Consider the following 24,189-nt stretch of genomic DNA (forward strand, 5'->3'; position numbering starts at 1 on the left):
TTTTCTGCTGCATTCTTCACAAATATCAGTTAATGTCTGCACATTTAATCACATACCTGTGTGATTTATGTATGCAAATAGAATTTGCTACTTAATTCCCTGTTTATTGCAGAGATACTTGAGAAATTTCAAGGCAAATAGCTTAACTCGAGTTCAGCTTCAGTAGAGTCCTTCCATTCTCATCTGGATCTTCATGAAGAAGAAAGGAAGGATACCTTAATTCCTTTCTTAGTAGTCTATCAAAATGACAGATTTTTCATGTGTTTGCTGGCATACAAAGTTCATAGTTAAGCGTTGTCAAGTTCCAGTCAGTGAATTATCAAGCCTAACTGAGAAGGAAGGAAATAGGGATGGATGCAAATTTTTAACAATTCAAATTCTTTTTGTCTTGCATTGAGTCACCTTCAGCTGTCTAGCCAGTATGATCCTGAGACACATTCTGAGGCTGTGCTTCCTGCTGCACTGCATCAACTGGAGATCCATGCATTAGTGTGGTTTTACTTAATGCATCAGCAAGAGTAAAGACACTGCCAGGATTCTGTTATAAATGTCAGGAGAAAAAAGGGAGTTAGTTTTGGGAAATTATCTCTTTTCAGTGCCTAGACACTGTAGAAGCATTACTGTGTTTTAGGGTTAATGCCAATATTAGGAATAAGCCTCACAGTCTGTAGAAAGAAGATTGTGAACTATGAACTATTCATGACTACAGTCTGTGCAAGGATATTTCTGAAGGATGGCACTTTTTGTTTTGCATTCCACAATGGGAAGGTGAGAAAAATATCAATGATTTTAATTTCTATGGGAAAGGCTATAAATGACACATAAAAGTTTAGATCCTCTAATAAAGGACAAAAACTGAAGTTATGAGACTGTCTTGCAGGAAAGTAGAAGACAATTTTACAGGAGGGATGAAGAGATTTTCACCTAATAAAAGAAATCCCTTTTAGTTTTCACACTCCCTGAGCGTTCTCCAGATTTGCATTGGCATTTCTTTCACAGGCACTAATGTGCCGGTTGAGAGAATATTCTTGGTAATGAATGACATTGAACTGATGACAAAGCAGAAAGTGAGTACTGAAAGGGAAGAAAATAAAAAGGCTAGCACAGTTGTTAAGATGAAACACCTGCTGTGAGTGCCATGAAAGGCTGCTGGGGAGCACGCAGCTTCTGAACAAATAATTTCTGAGGAAAGATAAAATATCCTTGTCTGCTGACAAGGCCACCTTTCCTTCATCTCCTCAGTCTCTTTCTTACAGATTACAGTTTTCATGCCCATGTTTTTTTTGGCACATTATTAGCAGCTTGTAATACAGAGGTTGCACATAAATGGGTTTTGTTTCAGACTGATACCTAACTAAGATTTCTTATTTTTTGTGTCTCATTGGTTTTCAAGCTAACATATTCTCTCTGAATGCATCATATTAAATTCCATGAAGCCACTTTGTAAATCTCTAAGATGTGTTAAGAGTCTAACCACAGTTTCAAGAGATTATTCCAAAGGTCATTGCTGCACTGTCTCACTAGTGTCAAAAAAATGTATTTTCCTGGGAAGACAAAAGTGGCATTTCTGAGCTTGTCCTTAGGAATCCATTGTATCTCAGGTTATATTTTCCCCCTTTTACAAGAACTAGGATTCTCTCCTTTCCAAATGCAAAGAAATTTTGACAAAAGACATCCTCTGAAACCTCTCCCCATAAAACTTATCCTTGGCTGGCACTTTAAACCCAGATGCAAATGGTATAGCCTTTCCTAAGATGGTGTGATGATACCAGCCTTACAGATGGGCCTATGGAGAACAACCATGTACCTCAATATTGAGTATTTCAGGCACAGAGTTCCACTAAGGACAGTTTGGCCTTCAGTCTGCTCAGAGAAACATTGGCAAAGGTCAAGGTGATATGCAATCTCTGGTACTCTGGTTATTACCAGGTCATTTGGCTTCTGGTATAATGTAAAGCATGCTTTGGCTCTCACCAGTGATAACTGGTATTTTGCTTAAAATAAATGAGTGAGAAGGAACATTTTGACTGCGCTGTTGTTGATTTGAAGATCATGCCTGTGGAACTTGGTCTAAGGGCCACTGGAGGTTTACTGGAGTGACTTCACTTTGCTGTGAGCCATTGTTTTTCCCAAGGACTTGAACTCTGTCGAGGTCTCAGAACAATTTCTGAAATAGGAGTGCTGCTCTCCCTTCAGTAAGTTCACCAGTCAGACTGAATTGCTTTTTAGTCATAACCAGGGCAACAGTAGATATCACCTACTGATGTTTTTGGCAGAATATTTGGTAACTTTTAGACTTATTTTCCCCAGTATATTTAAGTACTGTGGGAAATATTTTATTATGTAACATGCAACAATAACATGTATATTTATATTTTCAAAAGAGCTGAAAGAGAATCATACCCAAACCATTGTGACTGTGTTCCATGGAGTTAACAATAAGAAATACTGCTTTAATATGGTAGCAAAGGCCTTATATTGTAACAACAGGTGGTTGCTCTGAGGGGTCTGTATTAGGACCAGTGCAGTTTAATATCTTCTCCAGCTACACAGGCAGTGAGATTCACTGCACCATCAGAGAACTTGCAGACAAAACCAAGCTGAGGGCTGTGATGGACATGTCTGAGGAACAGGATGTCATCCAAAAGTACCTGACAAGAATTGGTCCTATGAGATTCAACAATGCCAAATGCAAGATCCTGTACCTGTGTCAGGTGTCAATTCATGCTGAGAGATGAGTGGACTGAGGGAAGACGTGTGGAGGAGGATTTGGAGATACTGGTGGATTAAATACTGGACATGAAGTGACAATGTGTGCTTGCACAACCTTGTCCTGGGGTGCATCAAAAGAAGAGTGACTAGCCTGTAGAGGGAGGGGATTCTGTCCTTCTCCTCTCCTCTGGTGAGACCCCACCTACAGTGCTGCATCCAGCTCTGGGGTCCTTTCAGTACAAGAAAGACATGGACCTTTTGGAGTGAGTCCAGATAAGGGCCATGAAAATGATTCAAGGGCTGAAGCACTTCTGCTGTGAAGACAGGCTGAGAGGGCTGGGTTTGTTCAGCCTGGACAAGAGGAAGCTCCAGGGAGGCCTTATTGTGGCTGTTCAGTACTTAGAGGGGTCTTGTAAGAAAGATGGGGCCAGGCTTTTCGGTACAGCTTTTCCAGTAGGACAAAGGGTAATGGTTTTAACCTAAAAGAGGGTAGATCTAAATTAGATATAAGGAAGGTAAGGATATTTTACCACAAAAGTTGTGAAATATTGACACAGGTTTCCCAGAGATGTGGTAGATGCCCCATCCCTGGAAACATTCTGGGCTCTGAGCAATGTGTTCTGGTTGAAGATGTATTTGATAATTGCAGGAGGGTTGGACAAGGTGATGTTTAGAGGTTTCTCCCAACCCAAAACATTCTGGTTCTCTGACTTGATGAAATACCTGTCATGTAAGTAGATCTGGTGATTTTAATAGATCTATTCCATTAAAAGAGATACATTAGTGCCATAAATAATGGCTTACAGTGCTGCTTGATTATAAATTTTTCAAGAAAGAGAATCTGTATTTTGTTTCAAGAATTCTTTTAATATTAGAAGTCCTACACAACATTCTGAACAGAATTTTGTAAAAGAGTGGATTTACATTCCTTGCAGGTATAATTCCAGCAAAGTTGCATTATGGATTAATTTATTCTAAAAATATTTTCACCACATTCAGAGTTGACCTATTTTGACTAGATAATTTCAGAGTTATCATCATTTAATTCCTCTCGTTCTTGGCTCCTGAGCTGGAAAAGATTTGTATCCTTTTATTGTCCTTATTTGCAACAGGTAAATAAGATGATTTTTCTGTGCTTTCTTGGCTGCTACAATTCATTGAATATTTCATTTTATGAAAATTTTGATTTTCACTTGCATCAACTGTGCTATTTTAATCTGCCACCTGAGGTCATTTCAATTACATCTGACAAATGAGTTACAGTAACCAAATGAATTGCATTCTTTTCATAAGTAATTACAATGCAAATTTTGAGTATTATACTCAGTTTTCTGGAAATAAATTGAATAGACCTCTCTCTTTTCTTGAAATATTTATTGCAGGAAAGATACAAATGATTATATAGAAACTAAAAGTAAATTAATGACAGAAAATTGCAGTTGAAGCGCATGTTTGTTCCATGCAGCATTGAGCTTTTGAAGTTACTGTGCATGTTTTCAGCAGCCCTAAAAGACAAAACAAACCAAATGTTTCAAAGAACACTTTATAATCTAAGAAAAAGAGAAATCTCGATTTGGATCAGATGCAAGCAACCACCCACTTACAGAAAGAAGAATTCATTTATCCTTAGAAAAACCCTCTTGTGTTCATCACAGTGACCTAGAAGAACAGTTTTTCCTTCCTCTATTTAGATCTGTGTAAAAAAGACCTGTCATCCTGTGTTTAGGCCTTGGCAAGTTGGCCAAGGTGGGTGTGGTACTGAAGTTCGTTATTTAATGCTTGTCCTAAGTTTCACCGATGACAAATAAAACTACTATATTTCTGAGAGGAAAAAAAATCTTTCACACTCCAGAATAATTCCACTGGCCAATACGTTTCTCTGCCTCCAAAGCCACAGATATTGTTTTCTTTGTTTTACTCAGCTTTGTAGGAAGATTAGAGGAGGCAGCTATCTGTGGAATTGTACAAATTTCTGTATTACCATGATGACAATCCAGAGAAATAGGCTTCACCCAGTACAATATTTAGAAATGTAGCATTTTAAAACTTTATCTTTTGCAATACACTTATTAAAAATTATTGTATCTAATAGTTTAATAATTTCAATCAAAAACAATAAGGTCAGAAAGATCATAAGGTGAGCTGGAATGAGACTTTAGGGTTTTTCAGTCCTGGGAAATCACTTAATCACTAAATTATTGGATTATTTAACACTGTTAGCTTCCACATAAGTGTATGGTTTATCATCAGTCCCTGGCAAATTGTTACTTAAAAAATTTATCATAATCCAAAATAGTAAAAAGCTTATGGAAATGAATCTGCTAACAAATAGGATTGTACAATCAAACTAAGTATTGTAAGGCGAATTTTTATCTGCTTTTCTGTAATCAAGATAACAGCTCTTCTCTAGCCCCAGATAAGATTCTAAAATTCACGATTTGTTTAGATGAAGAAACACTCCACCTTTTTTCCTGTGGGATCTCGATGTAAGTGGTTACTTCACCTGCATAGCATGTGCCTCTTCAACAGGACGACTGTAACCTTGCTCAAAGCAAACTCGAAGTGTAGCTACCAAATGAAGTTTTATCATGTCACAAATGATCTATGACAACAGGAAAATGATCCTTAATATCAGGTTGACTCAGAAGCCTGTCTCAATAAATTGACTAAAGGACTTATCCTTTAGTAGCAACCTCCACACATGGCTGTCTGCATGTGAATAGCCTTCCTAAGTGTCCAAGAATGGACACCTGTAGAACAGGATGGAATATGTAAACGCTCCCATATTATTAATGTGGATAAATTACTTGGAACATTTACTCTGAGGAACTTCAGACTTTTAATATTAATAGGTAGAAAATCAAAGATGTCACCTTTTAGTAACCAGATTCACCAATCAAAACCTGAATATAATTTTAGGTGTAGAGGTATTTATGCCACAGTTCCAGTGAAAGCTGATTTTGAAGTCTCAATTTAGATCTGTACTTTTCCTCTACAGGACTTGACCTATAAAGCAGCAAGTAGGTAAAAAAATTGAGCAGTATAGTTCTGAGTCATTTAGATGTATACGTAGTTCTGTATTCGTATCCTTTCAGTATTATGAAACTTTTCAAATATTGGAAGGATAAAAATATCACATGTATGGGACTTAATTTTAACTGAAAACATAATAGGAAGTCTATGAAATGATTTGTGAGTGCTTTTGTTAAAACTGTACTTCTTAAAAATATGTTGGTTTTGCATTATCACTCTTATTCTTGATCATGGATAATGTTGCTGAAAGAATTAATTTTCCTAATATATACTTGTTCATTTAATTGCTAAAGTATTGGTTTTGCATTTATACTTCTGTTACCTAGCAGGAGGACAACTGTAAAACATTTTCCTTCTTACCAACTATTACAAGTTAAATTTAGAACTAGAGGAAAATACCCTCTTCAGGAAATTAGTTTAAAGCTTATGTTTATTTTTCAGTAGCACACAATCTTCTTCTTAAAAATACTGAATAAAAAGTCAATGCATTAATTAGAATAGTATATAATATTTTAATTTCCAGTTGAACAACTTTGTCCTTCACACTTTGGGCTGTATCAATTGATCACAATTTGCTTATGCCACTGTTTGAACCTGTCTTGCCAAGGGCCTGTGACAACGTTTTGCTCTTTAGAACTTTTAATGTTCAGTTTACAGTTCCTGGGTGACATCCAAAATCGTAAAGTGACAGTTGTTTTCCAAGTTATAAATACAGCTTTGAATCCATTAATGACTCCTCTGTTGTTTCTTCTGTGACTTCAACTGTTGTATCACAGAAAGAACCAGGCAGAGTCCTTTGCTCCTCAAGAATGTAATATGCCATGGCTCATTTGAAGCAGCATCTCCACAAAGTAAATCTTTATAGCAGGAGCTAAGTGTAACATCCACGAGTGGCATCTGGCAGTTTGTGATACAGAGAAAATAAGGTTGGAGATTGTTATTCCCCAGAGCATTTTATGCAAGGAAGATTAGACTATGCAAGAATGACTTAAAGTACCACAGGTTTCACGCTGGAGAAGCCTGGCTTTAAATACTGTATATCTGCAGCCAAGTCAAAATGCATAACATTCTTTTAATCTCTTCTTCTTGATAAAAGAAGAAAAAATCAGCAATGAAAATAATTTTGCATGTGGTTAAACAGTGCACAGTACTGCTGGAAACCCTGTAAAGGTGGAAGGAGACCTAGTCTCTGGAGACCAGTAATACTGCATTTCTGTAAGCCTCTTGACCAGATCTCTGAGTTGATAAGAAACAAGTCCATCTTCTATTTTATTAAAGTAGAACAAATAGATTAAGATAGGAAAGCTTTTAGTGGCATGTGGAGCTGGATGACTATGAGTAATCAGAGAAAAGAGACTCAGAACCATAAAATTAGTCAAAGAACCATTTAATTATGTTCAAACTTAAATTAACCCTATCAGAAAGTTTTTGTTACCCAAGTTTTTCTAAAACATTTCCTTTTCTGGAAAACATTGATGGAAATTCCATAGGGAAGCCACTGAAAAACAGGTTAAACAAGTCAGGCAAAGATCTATTTTTGATAATATTTCTGTTTTCAGAGAGAAAATTCAGTAAGATATGATTATGTTCAACTTTGGTAAGTGAAATAAAATGGCAAGTATTGCATAGTGCAAATACATTAGTTATTGTCCAAGTAGTCATTCTCAAACTGGAGTTAGAAATAATATTTTCCTTCCTTTGTAATGAGTAAGTTAAAACAATAACTATCCCAGAAATTTATATTGATATATAAATTAGCTCCTGCAAGTAAAATTAACCAGACAGTAATAGTACTTGCTATTCTTGAAATTTTAAATTTTAAGTTCTAAAACTGAGTTAACATGAGCCTGTCTATCTGCCTTTTCTTCCCTGCTGCAAAGGGGCATTTGGTTCTGGCTGTGACAGAGTTAATTTTCATTGTAGGAGACCATGTGTCTGTGTTTTAGATCTCTGACTAAACCAGTATTGATAACTACACGATGTTTTGACTGTTAGAGAGCAGAGCTAGCACAGCATTACTGCCTCCTCTGTTTCTCACTCTGTATCTCACAAGTAGAAATGTAGAGGGCAAGGTATTGTGAGGGAGCACAGCCAGGCCAGGCGACCACACCTGACCAAAGGAATATTCCAGACCATATAATGTCATGCTTTGCAATAAAAACTGAGGGTGTAGTTTTGACCAACTAGTTTTTGCTCAGAGACTAGCTGGGCATCAATCTGTTTGTGAGAAGATCTGAGTGATTGCTTTGGCAGGACTTCTGGGTTTTTTTTCTTCCCTCTTTCCTTCACTTATTGAACTCTCTATAACTGGACCCACAAGTTTTTTTTCACTTTTGTTCATCATATTCAGTTCCCTATCACACAACAAGGAAAGGAATAAGTGAGTGGCTGTACTGAATTATAGTATTTACTCTCTTTCAGTTAAAAAAAAAATCCCAAAAATGGTTGCCTGAAAAAATAACTGTAGGTATCTGAAAATAATTGCACGATTTTGTGGATATCTGCAGTGCAGCACTTTTACACTGCCCGGGAAGTTTTCTCTTTTGCATAAGAATCTCATTAAATCTGTGCAACACTATGCAGGTGATTTGGAAAGAGTGAAAATCCAAAGTATAATGTTGCTTTTTATACAGAGATATAAAACTTTCCCTCTAAACGGAAATAATGAGTTAAAAGAGAAAGTCAAATGCAAAGTAGTAGAAAACTAACCCTTCCTCTGCCTGTTAAAATAAACTTAGCAAGGGGTCACTGGTATAAGTATTGTTAACCAAGAAGATTACTTAAGCATGCTGTTTCCACAAAAGTCTCCAAACCCCCACAAAAACAAACAAATGTTCCAGAACTGAGTTACCTCATAATAGTTTTGTCTTCATACCTCACAACCTGAGGGAAACAGAATTAGAGAAAGCTTAACACTTGGTAAAACAAACATATAAAGAAACCAAGAATCAGTCAGCTTTTTCTCCAGGTTCACAGTTCATCTGAATAACCACCTTTTCTGTAGCACAATACTGAAGAAAAAGCTTTTACTATTTACCTGAATACTGCATAGAACCATTTTAGTGTGTGCAGTTACTTAACGATTGTGCTCCATTTTGAGTTAGTATGATTTTTCCTGAAACAGAAAATAAAATCTATGAAAATGTCACTTTTCTCCAGGGGAATAAATGCAGGAGTGAAGAAAGGATTTCAGCTTTATTTTAAGAATATAATCTGAATATAATTTTTTGTGATATGGAGTGAGAAATTATATGACAGAGTGGATCATCTGCATTTACTAAAAATAGACAGCCGTTTCCCCAAAATAATGTCTTAAGCAATTCTAAAATCTGTTTAGAATTACTTCACAGAATGGAAACTATTACTCTTTCAGAGGCAAGTTATGCTTTTCCAGAGTATATTTCAGTAGAATTGTTTGTTCGGTTAGTTTAATCTTATGAATTTTTTCAGTCATGTGGCTGGAGTTTTGTTCAACATCTCTATTTTATTACTGTATTGATTGGACATTGCATAATTGTTGACTATATTCACAAAATGGGGTAGTTTCACTGTGCACTGGTAGAATAATTGTAAAGCATGGCTCTAATCACTAGGTTTTTTGTCACCTGTATGGTAATTGTATTTAATTCACCTACAGTGTGGTGTCTGACACAGGCAATGGTACAGTATATTAACAGCTTATGGAAACTGGTTATTCGCAGCATCTGAGTGAACCGTGGGAGTCACTCAAGGTTAAAAACAAATCTTAGAATCTGGACTTTGTGTTGAAGACTACATTTTGCTATAACATAAGGCTGAAAACATGGAACCTGGTTGATATTCTAGGACTTCACAGCCTGGTGATGCCAAGATTTCTTCTTATAGAAGTATAGGACTGAAAGAAGCCTTTTGGGTCAGTGTCATGCTAGGCTAGGTGGAAAAACAGGCAAAACCCCCCACCAGTCCTTGTTTGTGCTTGGCATCTCTGAGTTGCTGTTATTCCTAAAAGTGAGTATATTTTATTACTTCATAGTAACAGAAATTCTCTCCCTCATTAGTCCTGTTGTAAAAAAAAGGTTCAGAATACCTTTCATTTTGAAGAACTGCGATTTGCTACCTTGCACCAGAGTGTTTGAATTTAACTTATCTAGTATCATGGTATGAAACAAAGGAATGATTCATAGTGTTGCGGAGATTGTCTCTGTGTTTTCAAAAGGGAAAAAGAAGCATAAATTATTAATACAGCTGACAGATACTTTGACAATCCTTTATCTCTTGTAACTCTTAAATAAAACAGCCATTTTCTTGCATTGAATAATTTCTCTACTTTGTACCAGCAAACAAACAACATTTTGTGAGATATAAGGATTTTTAAAAGATTAGAGTTTACTCACTGCAAGGATATTGACAAAAACAGTCTTCACTATTTTTTTTGAAGATAGGTAAATATAGGTAAAATAGATAGACAAATATAGGTAAAATGAAAAGTATGATCTTTCACAGAAACTTAACTGTTGGAGAATTGTTTCACTGTGCACTGTGTTTCTCCAGGCAGCACCTGACAGAATGAGAGGACACAGGCTTATGCTGTGCCAAGGGAAAAATTGGTTGGATATTAGGAAAAAGTTTTTTATAGAAAGGGTGATAAGTATTGGAATGGCCTACCTGGGGACGTGGTGGAGTCACCATCCCTGGATGTGTTTAAAAAAGACTGGATGTGGCACTTGGTGTAATGGTTTTGTTGAGGTGTTAGGGCTGGGTTCGACTCAATGATCTTGAAGGTCTCTTCCAACCTACACATTCTGTGATTCTGTGTTTCAGTACCTAGCTAAGCTTTGCATCTTACAGAAATAATGTCTTTGGAGAAATAAATTTTTGTACAGTATTACTGTGGTTATTGTCTTAACATGCTATTTCACTTCAGCCAGGCAAAAACCTATCAAAAAGGGTTGTATTTTTTTTCAGCACAAAGAACAAAGCTACAAAAGTATTTCGATGCCAAAAGGTGCACTAAGGACAAAAATCCATAGATTTTTCCCAAAATTGATGGTTGTATTGCCTAACTCAGTGAAATTAGTTCTGGCTTCAGAACTGCATTCATTAAATATGATGGTGAAAGTACACCAGAGGCACTTTCTTTTGCCATCAGTGATCTCTTTGGTTTCTGTCAGAGCCAGCTGTTTTGCTACCAGCAAGACCACAAACTCTTGTGATTTTGGATCTGGATCTGTGGTTTGCTTTCCTCTTTAAGAATAATAACCAGCAGTGGGTGTTCAAATCTGCTCGGAGTCTCTAAACTGTTTAGGTAGCATGGTTGAAATACACTGACAAAGGAGAAAAGTGTCAGTCTAGACTGCTTACACAGGTACTGTGATTCTGTATAGACTGTGTGAACAGCTGCAGGTGGAATGAGTGAAACAGTTCTAAAAGCACTAGGCATTACTCAAGACAGTAAGAAACTCCTGAATCAGAAACACAGATATTGCTCAAACCACTTGTATGATTTTTTTAAAGGTGGCACCACTATAAAATGTCTTTTGCTCATATCTCCAAAATGAGCATTTATTATTATTTATTCAATTAAAACAAAACATCTCTACTTAAATATAGCTGCAACAAGTGCATAGTTTTTACTCTGCATTTTTTTTTTTTTGAGTTAAACCTATGAAGAGAAGAAATATTTTAACAAAATTTGTGTTTAAATTAATGGGAAAAATAAACTACCTTAAATACACTGTACTTCCTTCAGAGATTTGTCTTGGATAGCTGATGATAGGAAAAAACCTGACAAGTAAACTGAACAACTAATTACTCTTCATCTTTTATATAACCAGCTCATTACACAACATGCTTTTTTTCCCAAAGTTACTTAATGTTCAATCACGATAAATTTTTGTTTGCTGGCACTTTAGCTAACAGCCAAGGGCAATTTAACAGCTTTCTTTATTGAATAATTTAGAAGACCCAAAAAGTATTATTTTATGTTGAATGAAGTATTATCTTCATCCCCCAGTGAGAGCTGTCATTTGGATTTCAGCACATTTTTTCTGGTATAGATTTCCTTGTGGGTTTTCTTGATTACTGAGTTGATAGAAATGTTAGCAGTGTAGTTCAAACTGAAACATAAAAAATACTGAACATTCTAGGACAATATTTTTTTGTCTTATTTTTGTTTTCTCCAATTCAGCCATTTGACAAATTTCAAGTAAAATGAGCAAAACATGTTGATGGCTCTGATGTTTTTTTGATAAAATAAGCTATTTGAACCATAAGCTTCCACTCAGAGTCTCTGTTATTTCTGTAGATTGGTCAAGAGACTGTGCCTTTGAATAGTGGTTTTCTTTTACCTTCCTTTCATGGAATTTAGCAAAAGAATGAGTTTTGCGTCATCGTGTTTTTGTTTGACATCCGTATGACTGCTTTCGGGCCAAGAAATGGACCCTTGGGCAGCAGAGTTTGGACAGTATCTGTGGGAGGAAGGCAGAGGTAGAGATGGTATTTTGAAAATCAGAAAGTATATTAAATTAGTTGTTGCTTCACCTCGGCTGTTTTACTTGCTCCTTGCTTTGCTTGCAAAGCCTGGAAAAGAAGAGAGGAAGGAAAAGTCAAGCATTTATGAATATTATTGCCTGTTAATAGTTCAGCCTAAATAATAGCAATGGCTGAAAAATTCACAAACATGGAGGCTTAAAGTGAGAAAAAAGCCCCAACACATCAGTGGTAGCAGCTTGTGACAACTTTGAAATGTCTAATAAGCTGCTATCAAATCAGAAAATCAATGTAAGCAATTGCCTGTGCACAAAAATGATCTGTGAAATAAAAGAGAGTTAGTGTGGGTGTTTCAGAGAAAACAAAGAAACCAAAACAGAGTAAAATAAAATATTCCCTTTGAAAAAGAGGAAGACTAGCCATTTTTAAAGAGAAAGATATGTGAGAAACACCCTTTGCCTTCACCTCTCATCTGTCCTTATACCCCTACCATAACCAAACTGGTGGGTGTTGGCAATACAAGTCCTGCACGTAAGTGAATAGTTTTTTCAAAAGCTATTTGAGTTGTGTAATTCATGCCTGCAGTAGGGTCTTGCCCAGCTTTTCTGGGGGCCATGCAGCTGAGTCTACCAGAAAGCTGAGGCAAAGCTTCCTGGAAACAAATGGAGTTTTTCTGCTGCCTTTAGCTTAACCATAGAGATAAGCTCCTGGGGAGGTAAATCCAATGCAGGCTTTAAGAGGTTTGACTGTAAAATAATGAGTTTGCCTAATTTGCCTAAATATCTTTGTGGCTCCATTCAGTGCTGTTGATTCAGCCATGGAAAGCTTTGGCTGATCATGGAGGTTTTTCTTGAGCCATACTCACACATGCATGACTTCCTGACTGCTGTGCAGCCCACATGAAGGAGAACTATACTTTCATCTGCTGAAAAATATTTAGAAAAAGATTATGGAAAAGATTGCCAATCACAGAGTGGTTGAGATTGGGAGGGACCTCTGGTACAAGATGCTCCTGCTCCAGCAGGGCCTCCTAGACTCCATGGCCAGGGAAAATGCCCAGGTGGCTTTTAAGTATCCCCAGGGAACTAGACTCCACAACATGTCTAGGTGACCTGTGCCAGTGCTTAGTCATCTGCTTGGTATGAAAGTGTCACATCTTCTTTTCCATAGAAAGAACTGCTGCAAGTGATTGTGTGTGGCATTGTAAGCAGTGAAATGTGAAGAGGAATCCCTGATAAAATACCATCTGTTTACTGAGTAAAAATCTTAGGTAATAGTACAGGTGAAAAAGAACATCTGCTTTTGAAAGAGTGAGTACTGAAAAGCCCAGTTTGATTCTCGTCAGTGTCAGTAACCGAACAGGTGTTGCAGCTACTGATGTGCCTCTGTTGTGAGGTTTTTATCATGTTGTGTTTTTTATCATGTTTTTTTAATCATGTTGTGGGTAAACTGAATGACCAGTAAGTGTCCTCACATTTGAAAGCATCATTTAGAGTGAAAAAATGAATAAAGGAAGCTGGTATCTATGTAAAAGAAAAGACATGAATCAAAACAGTCATCTCTCAGCAAAATTACTTCCTGCTAAAAATGGTAGATAGGGGACAGTAAAGACCAGCAAAAAACCCATTATTTTTCCTCAGAAAGTTCAGGATTTAATGAAAGAAGGCAAAAAGGATTCATGATTAGGGAAAAGTTTAATGCCATTTCTGGTAGGATTAAAATAGATGCTGCAAATCTACTAATTTTCTGCAATGTAGTATGGTGCAAGTATCTAAATGGAGGAGAATTCTCAGGCTTATGTAGGCCCTGGTCTTCCTGATTTTTGGGCTATTTGGAGAAAAATGATAGCCCAATTGTTTTTAAAGATTAACAGAGCATAAAAGAATCAAGAATCTTAAGTCAAAAAAGGAGGAATATTTTGATAGATTCAAATGCATTAAATTGAAACTCCATCATGAGGAAATTAAAAAAAAAAAGTCTATTGTTCTCATATTATTGAATGGAAATTACTTTTTTATAAGATTATTAGCAAAAGGCTAACTCTTAATCTTGAAATGTCTATTTTTAATAAATAGGTTATGGTAGTAGGTAATAGCTTTTTTTTTAGGTGTTTAATAAAGACCATCAACTACTTACAGCTTTCAGTAAGAGACTGTTTTGAGTCAAGGAAACTATAATTACAAAAGAAGCCATTGAATCATCTTCATACAAAAAGAGACTCCGGAAGGTACTGTGGTCATGTTTTATGACCCTAATCTTTCAATTACATCTGCATGGATTGGGGTCTAGGCCGACTAGATTAAATTCTTAATGTGTGCACTTCTCTCTGCAGTCATTCTTATCCACCAAAAAGCTGGTTTTCATTTAAAGAAAGATGATTGACAGCTAGATATATGTGAAGAGAGCTTTGTTCACAGGGAAGTACAATTCATGGTTCACCTCACATGCTAGAAGAGATATTGAATGAAATTCTCAGTATGTATAAAGTTGAGAGCCATGTAGGAACCACATCAATGTGTGGAATTTGAATAGCCTGTGGTGGTTTGGTTCTTATACACCCATTTTTTGGGACAGGCTAGTGGTAGATGCTGAGATACAGGCACCAAAAACCAACCCCTGCTTTGTACCTTGTTTTTATGTTTAAATCATGGAAGAAACCCCTTATAAATAATTCCACACACTTCCTGTATATCTTTATTATCTTTAGAACAGGGAAAAAAGGGCTTCCACACTGATTTCTCTCTGAAAAAGACTCTCCCTGACTCAAGCCAGCAGCTGGTTTGACTCCCTGCACTGGTAATTTGGGACCCCTCCAGGCTGACCACTCCTATCTATCTATCTATCTATCTATCTATCTATCTATCTATCTATCTATCTATCCATCCATCCATCCATCCATCCATCTATCTATCATCTATCTATCTATCATCTATCTATCCGTTTGTCCGTGTCTTACACTTTTCAATGGTGATTTCTCCTACTTGATGTTATCCATGAAATGGCAAGACTACTGTTCTGGGTTGACTCACAGCCCCAGGCCTTTGCTGTTGCACAAGGATACATGCATGCTTACACCTCAGGGTTTGACAGCTTCCAAATGTATGTCTGCCCTGGTTTCAGCTGGGATAGAGGTCATATTCTCCTTAGCAGCTGGTACAGAGCTGGGTTTTGGATCTGGCATGAGAATGATATCGATAACATACTGATGTTTTGGTTATGGCTAAGTAGAGCCGCAACCAAAGTCCTTACCTTAAGTCAAGGATAATTTAGGTCTCAGGTTCTGCCAGCGAAGCGGTGCAGGAGAAGCTGGGGAGGAGCAGGGTGACTCACACTGGCCAAGGGATATTCAATATCATAGATTGTCCTGTTCAGTATTTAAGGTGGAGAGAATTGGCTAGGAGAGTTCAATTGCTGCTGTGGGACAGGTTGGGCATTGGTCAGTGGTAGTGAGCAATGGTATTTTCAGATAATATTCTGGGGGGAATTCTTTCATCTCTCCTGCCATTTTTACAGAGTACAAATAGCAACAAAGCACAATGGCACAGAGGCAGCGAGGACAGTGCTTTCACATGGGCCCTTCTCAGGTCAATCCCTTCCTTTCATATTCCTAAACAAACATCTGAAGTAAATACCAAATCTTGTTGATTGCTCCTCTATCCAAGGCTCGCCTGCCTCAGGCAATTCAAACCACTCTCACAAAGCCTCCAACTGTATCCTTGAAATGTCTAGTTGCTTCCTACGAATAAATTGAGGACAAATCATTCAGAAATTTCTGTTAAAACATATATATTTGTTCAGGGGAACTTCATCTCAAAATGAAGCCATAGTAATGAAAATATGTAATAACTATATTTTTTCATAAACAAAAGACTGGACATTTTCTCTTATCTAATGATATAATTTGAGCCATTCCAGCAACTTTATGATTTCATTGCCATTCGGTTTCCAAGAGAACATGGAAATGTTAAATATTTATTCAGATAAGTCCACAGCCAATGTAGTTCTCATTCACACATTGCATACTGTGTGATGTTTAGAAAGTATATACTCAAAACCACAAGGAACTGAAGAACAGAATACAGTTTAAAGATAATTCTTTCAAATTTTAATGCAATTCTTTCCTTAACTGACTGCAATGAACAACTTTGTTTGTATGCTAACAAAACCCAGTCCGGTTTAGTGCTGAATTTAGAGGTCAAGTTGCATTTCTTGTCTCAGAACTCTAAGCACATGCAATTCTGTTCAAGTGTCTAAAACTTAAAATGTGCTAAATTTCCATGAAGACAGAAAAGAGCTTTTGGGCTACTATTCATACAATGTCTGCTGCCTGCCTGGAATATTTCTGAGCTAGAAGCTTCTGGTAATGGCTCTGTAGTTGCATAGCTATTGTTCAATTCTTGCAAGGTAACATGAAATATAATAAATTATTGCTCTCCTCTTCACAAAAGAAAGAAAAAACACAACCAAATAAACCCCCCAACACAAGGGGAAAAATGTAGTTTGTGTCAGCTGGGAAAGGAATTTATTAACTCCTTGCAGTTTAAATTCCTGAGTCATTGAAGCTTCTGAATCAGAATACCTCATCACTTTAAAGAAATTTAAGAAAAGATCTTTTCCATGCTAAAAATGTCGTGCTGGGGAAAAAGGCATCATTCTCTATGCCTGTTGCCTCCCTGGGAGTAAGAAAGTGTTTAGTATGAGTTATTACAACTCTACATCCGGAAATGGCTCCCCAGCTGCAGTCTTAGGCAAGAGATTCTTCTTCTTAAAATGAAATAATTTGGGATTCATGAACTACCTCAACCCTATCAGACTGGCCACAGAGCAACTCAAGCTTCATTTTTCCTACTCTATCTAATTCTCACCATGGTCAAAACTCCATGAGATAATGCCTGTGTGTGTAGGCAGCTCTGAAGTGCTGGACCATACCTGTACTGCCACATTAAGGACATATCCTGGCTGTAGAAGACATTAAACATTCTCTGTTTAAAACTGGCCTGGTTATACTACAGGGGAAATGTGAGCTCAGGATGTCTGCTGTAGGCAGGATTTCACTGTAGCTGGTTTTGCTCATGCACTGTATGTCCCAGGCGTGACCCCTGTCAAGGTGCCAAGTGTGAATGGGCTCCTTTTGACAGCACTTCAAAATCTAATTAAAAACACCTATCAAACACACAGGTGACGTGTAGGCAGTCTAAGCAGTCTGCCCTGTTTAATAATTTTAGGTCTGGATTAAAGAGTGGGGAATTCTTTTGATTCTTCAGGGCATGTTTCAGCTATTTTTACCTTCAGTTTGCCCGCAGTAGTCTTATCATTGCTCTTAGCAGGCAACCCTGTGTGACAAGATGGAGAAAGAGGGACATTTGTGATTTTGGGGAGGTGGGGGGGAAACTGGCTATAGGAAGAGATCCTCAACACACAGAGACAGACTTGATCTAAAAAGTAGATTCCCAAATTCGTGTTTGGACTGCTGATACTTAAGGCCACAGCCATAGTCTTCAGCTTGAGTATTTTGCAGTAAGGATTGCTTTCAATCATTTACTTTACAGTTTAAAGATACATGACAGGCCACAGGAGTGGTGAAGTCCGACAAGAGTCTTTTTTTCAAAAGTAAAAAAGAACTAAGGCACCATATAATTCACTGACATTAGTCTAGATAGAGTGCAAATATCTCTCCAGAGAAATACCTTTATAGCAGGATCTGATTTTGACTTCCACACAATATAAAGCTGGTGTAGATTGCATGTGTTTGGCACACCCAGTAAATGTCAAGGCACTGGATTATTATACTGCTTTGTAGCCACTTGTAGCCACTTATCAAATTATTAATTTTCAGACCACCCTGAACTGCACGTTTTCCTGAGTTTTCCCATCCATATAATGGGAACAAATCCTTACTAACCTACTGTACCTCACAATGTGTTTCAATTCACTCATTAATATTTGGAAAGACCACTGAGACCATTTAATAGGAGCACAACAGAAGGAAAAAGTCTTAATTATTGTTAGATGGCTGCAGGTTTAATTATCCTCACTCTACCACCTGAGAAGTCTAGAGTTAAATCTTAGAGGCTCCAAAAATTGCAGTGGGGTTATGCCATTTATAGCTCAGTATGGTATAATTTTTCAAGCAACAATCTTCACTTTCTTCACTTTCAAATTTAAATCTGGCTTTCTTTAATTTAAATTTTGCTGAAAAGAGCCATATTGTTACAAGCATAAATTATGGTAGATGAACATTAATGATGTCTGTTCACAGATGTTCTTAGCTTAAGTAATTAGCACTCACTCCCTATGATCAATATTTTAAATGCCTCAACTATTCAATTAGTAGCACAAAACACTTCCTTCTGTTATCACTATTAAAATCAAGTCTTAACTGACATACCTATAACATTCATGTTATAGAAAAATATGTTCAAGGCTGTTGATTTATTAAGAAAATTGTTTTGTGTTTGATGAGAGATCTGAATATGTGTAGCATTGCAAATGCACTTAAAAACCCACTGAAATTAATGCTACATTAATTACCGATTCCATGAACACTTTAGCATATGCTGGTATTAATTGCATCCATTATCACAAAATAAACATCTCTTTATAAAAACAAATGATGCTTCATCTTAATATTCTTGATTTTGATATCTTCCTTCACAGCTGTTGCTACTTCTGTATTAGTGTTTTTGCTATAAAGAGCCACCTGTTAATTATACCAGATATTTTGGATATTTTTATTCTTTACAGAAAAAAAATCAAAGCAAAAATATAACAGAATCTTAAGCCTCTGAATTATTGAATAAAATTTTATTAAGTTTTTTTGCAAGAATTTATGTACTTAAAATCATGATTTTTTTCTCTTTTTTATTTGTATCATAATAAATAATAAAAAGCAGTACACACTTTTAAATATTTTTACTACAATATTAACATTTGTGTTCAAGAAACTGTAGAGAAACATTCGCTTCAAGTAAGATTGGTGGTTTTGTTCTGTGCACAAGAATACTCTTGATAGGAAGCTCCAAAACCTTGTTTCAAACGGGCTATATAAAAATCTGGATTAAGTTTTGCTTTCACCTAATGAGCAATTGCTGCCTACCCTGTAAATCTGCTATTTCTTAGCCAGACATTTTCATGGTGAAAACCTTCAATCAGGGAGAACAGCCTGGCTTTTAAAGTGCTAGTTTCCTTTGAAAAGTGTCTCATTATAAATCACACTATAAGGTTATATTGATTTTGTTTCAGATTTATTGTCTTTCAGTTTAGATTTTCTCAATTACAAGCAGAAAGTTTCTGCTGGGGGAGAGGGTGATTTTTAAAATTTTCATCTTTGCAAACTGAACCTGGCTTGTACAATTTTTATGTTTTCTTTCTCCCCTGACTTTTATCTATCTGCACCAAACCTGGTCATGATTCCCTGTATTGTTATTAACTCCTCTCCACAAAACTCTTAATTAATTGTATCTGAGGGTAGGATTCCTGTCTATGAGAATGTAATTACCAACTTCTGTAGTGCAGTAAGAGAGACTACCTCCTTGTCATTTGGCCATTACCTAGGGTGAGATTGCAGCATCAGCTGCAGTAGGGACCATGGAATTAAGGCAGAGAGAAATGTTGCATGTGATGTTTGATGGTGCTTTATTTTCAGCTGTTTCCCAGTGTGGCACCCACAGGCCTGAGCTAAATATTGAATTGGTGTAGTTTGTGGGACTTTCAGATGAGATCCATAGAAGTTTACAATTTTGGGTGGGCCGCCTATGATATGTATTTTGAAAAGTGAAGTACAAGCTCAGCTCTCTGATGAGACTACATGGCCTTCATCTGAGATGGGGATATAAGATCAAAAGGAGATCAAGACTTTATTTCCTGGGTAGGACCACAATTAAGAGTCAGCACTCACTGGATTTTGGAAGCAGGATGACCTGCTCTGCCTATACTATTTCCTTTGACATTGAATAAGGACAATGTATGTATTTCTTGCAGTAATCTTAATGTCTAAATCTTTGTATTGGCAGGTTTTGGTCTTTTTTTGTTTGTTTTGGGGATAGAATCTTTTACTTCAGAGTTTAAGTACAATAAAATCAATTGGGAAAAAAAGATCATTAAAATTTATTGACATTCCTAAAAAAAAAGAAAAAAAATCACAGTTATTATGATATAATCTAGTTTTCCTACCATCCTCAATCTCACACACACACACACAAATCCCCATTTTACACTCTTTCACTTTTCAGAAAAATGCTGCCATTTTCTTCTTCCGTTCTGCTTTCCATTCTCTCTCTACCTCTAAATTATATTCTGTATACTCTCAAGATCTCCAGCTTATGGTCACAAGCACCTATATTGATGCTTTTTTTATCCAATAGCATAGCAATTACAGCAGTCATTCAGGTTCAAAAGTTTCAAAGCTTCATCAGAAAGGTTAAAAATAACTTCTAATCTCCAGAAAAGTGTTGTAGTCAGGTATTTCTGTACAGGGTCTAAATGTGCTTTTCATGTTAAGGAAGGGCCATTTAAAAGGTCTAAGGGCTATGAATCTGTTACAGACTTTCATGGAAAGTCACCAGACAGAGAAGAGTGGTTGACTAATCCTTGCTACCAGGACAGCTTTATGCACCTTATGTTAAGCAATAATTGGCATTACGACTGAAATGTATTTTGGTGCTATGATGAAGGCCAAGGACTTCCATCTCTTGGGTGTCTGGACCCCTATGAAGGGAACTGTGCCTTCTACTCAGCCATTTTCCTAGTCCAGCGAATCTTGCACTCCTTGTAAAGCACTATGCCTTCATGGAGATATCTGGAGCATCTTTTGTCCCACACCAGCCTCTTTCACTGTCTGTGAGGGTGGATTTTGTAAGAGGGGGAGGAATGGAGTCTGACTCCCCTCACATGAAGCTGTGCTTTCATTTTGCTTTCCTGGGTGTGTGCCAAGACAGTATTTGAATGAAGATCCTAAGGCAGGTTGTTCAGGGAACATGGACATTTATGGGACTTCATGGGAGATAAGGACTGAAGGGAAGCAAACTGGTTAGCAGAATCCAAAACCTTCCACCAAAAGCTTGTATTCCTAAGAATTTTGTGATTAAGATGTAAAGCGAGGGTTATGAGGCATATTTTAATGAGCTACACATCTTCGTAATTTCAATTACTTATGTTTTTTCAGGGGTTTAGATATTTGTCAAAAAGATATCTCTTGGACTGTACACAAGATAATCTTACTTTTCAGGCTTAATATATGTCTGTTCTAATGAGAGTTTTTGACTAGTCAGTTTTTATCTGTTGCCTGGGAGAATGGTTCTGATCTCTCCCTTTTCATCACAGCTCCCTCATTTAATTCTATTTTTAATTTCCTTTAAAATAATACTACCCAAACTGTGGTGTTTATTGTAAAATCTTTTTTTTCATCACGAGTTAAGGTCTTTGAATTATGCTCTCTTTGTGCAACATCTAGCTAAAAGAGCTTATTTGTAAGACAGATGCTCATCTGATTGCAATTTTAACATCCTTGCCAGTAATAAAAAAAAAAAAAAATCTGTGTATCATTGATATGTTTTATTTTAACAACTATTTTTATATATGAAAAAAAAGACAAAACCTGGGATTGGTTTGGTGAAATTGTTGCTATCTATTAATACCTAATGATTATAAATGGAACAAAAATATCATCTAAGGTTAGTTCAGTTAATCATCACACGAAAAAGTTGCTCTTGAAAAGATTTGCTAAGCTTTGTAGAAAAGCGATGAACGTATCATCATCGGGGACATTTAACACTGAGCTAGACAAAAATTTCAAAATATATCCTGAGATATATTATGCATTAGTAGATAGATGTACTGGATGAAATAATGTCATTTTCTTTCTCTGATGTGTGAGATTCTGTGAATCAAGTCTTTTCTGTAGCAAGCTAATTTAATCAGAAACTATTACTATTATTATTATTATTATTATTATTATTGCTACTGCATGTATCAAAAATAGCTTTTTAATATAGGTCTAATAAGTCCTTCTGCTACATTATTAAACAGAAATTGGTTGCTAAGAGAACCACTAAGTGTATGTTCACAGTAGGAATAGACAGCAAAGCAAGATGTTAACTAATTAATTCAAAATTAGAGACTCTTAAAAGTGCAGATATTTTTGGTATCTGTCAACATGTTTTAGTGTAATGTAAGAACATATAGATTTAATCAAGTATCAGTTAGCTGTGATAGTATGAGGTTGCTTTCTAACTATATTAATGTATAACTATATACATCCAATTTGTTATATATAAATTAAGAGGTGAGTAGTCTCATTTAGTGAAACCAGATTTCATTTATAGTAGAATGACCTTTGAATTATTGTGCTTCTGGTTTCTTAATCTGTTGCCATTTTATGTAGAATATTGTATTTAGACATGGCATTTCTTGAATTGCTGTCATAATTTCGGTCCTGACATCACCCATCCATATCAGGGTTACCATTAGGAAGTCATTCCTTAACCAGAATGTCTATTTGCCAGGTCTAAGATCATATTATATCCTATTCTATTCAGGGTTGGAATGTGAAAATAATTGATGGCAGAAAACAATATCCGGGATAGCTGAGAGGACTAGTAATAGCTTTCAAATATAGATTATATATGAATAGAATCTGATCTTCCTACTAGACGGTGAATGTCCAAAGTTGTGTTCATTCATTTCTAGGTTTAATAACTGTATATATACACACTATACATACACATATATATAGCAGAGATATATATTTAAAACTTGCTTTGATTCAGGTACTGACAATGTTGATGATGGTTTGGTATTTCCTTTCAGGACTTTTTACATTTCTTTTGCCATACTTCTGCTGCAGTCATGTGTGGTACTGCCTTTGTGTTTGGTTAAAACCTCAAAATCATTTAATCCTAACTCTACAAACAGGTGAGAGAAAGAATTTTGCTTTCAGTGTTTTTCAGTGTTTCAGATATGTTTTCCTTTGCTTTTCATAGACAAACTCTTATTCCTGGGCAGGAGACCATACTAATTCTTATGTCACTCTCCTGTAATATCCAAGTTTTCCATGAGACAAGCAATTACTTTTCATTATACTGGCTTTAAAGACACTTTCAATTAAGCTCCAACACTATGTTACATATACAGAACTTTGAGCAGTTCAGAAAGAATAGTGACATCTCGTTTTTTAAAATTTATATTCCTCTAAACTGATTATGAGCCGAAGTTTTATATAATCAGCATTTAATTGAAAATATAAGTAACAGTAATATATACACATGTCTTTCAGGGCTTGGATTTCCTTTAATGCAGCTGTTAAATGATGAGGCGGTGATATGGGGGAATGTCAATGCTATAATTTCCAGAATAAAATAAAGGGCCATTAGCAGCATTTCTTTTGCATTATTCCTTTCATTCATGAAGAGAGGGAGCAGGAGCAGAAAGACAGACAGCTGCCCAATGTCAGCCAAGGAGTCAGATGTGAGTTTGAGTTTGTTCACTGGAGATTGTGCACTCCCCAGTGAATCCTGATACTTTACTGAGCTCATATTGTGTGGAAGTGTGAAAGCACTATGTGCTGGTGTGTGACTGCACCTCATAGCAACTAGAAGGTATCTTGAACATCCAGAATGGATGGTGGAATGATTATAATAAACGCAGCACTAATTATTGATTTGTCTAATACATCTTAAAAGATACCTTTGCAACACTTGTTTGAAGTTCAGTTAACTCACAGTAGATGTCTTTCCAAGATTTAAGCACAATTCAGTGTATTATTGAAGACACTTTTTGAACACAGAGTGTTAAATTGATTCCTTTTTGCATTTTCTCTTGTTTTCACAGGTACAAGGGGTGATCTCACACTGTTTGTGTTACTCTAAAAACTCTCCTCGTTCACCTTCTGTTAGTTTCATCAGAGTACATTTTAGAATTTTAAATGTATTTGCTAATTTGTATTTGATCCAGTCATTTAAAGCTCTCACCAAGATTTTG

The sequence above is a fragment of the Zosterops lateralis genome (genome assembly GCF_965231275.1).
Source record: "Zosterops lateralis genome assembly, chromosome: 6".
NCBI classification, from domain to species: Eukaryota; Metazoa; Chordata; class Aves; order Passeriformes; family Zosteropidae; genus Zosterops; species Zosterops lateralis.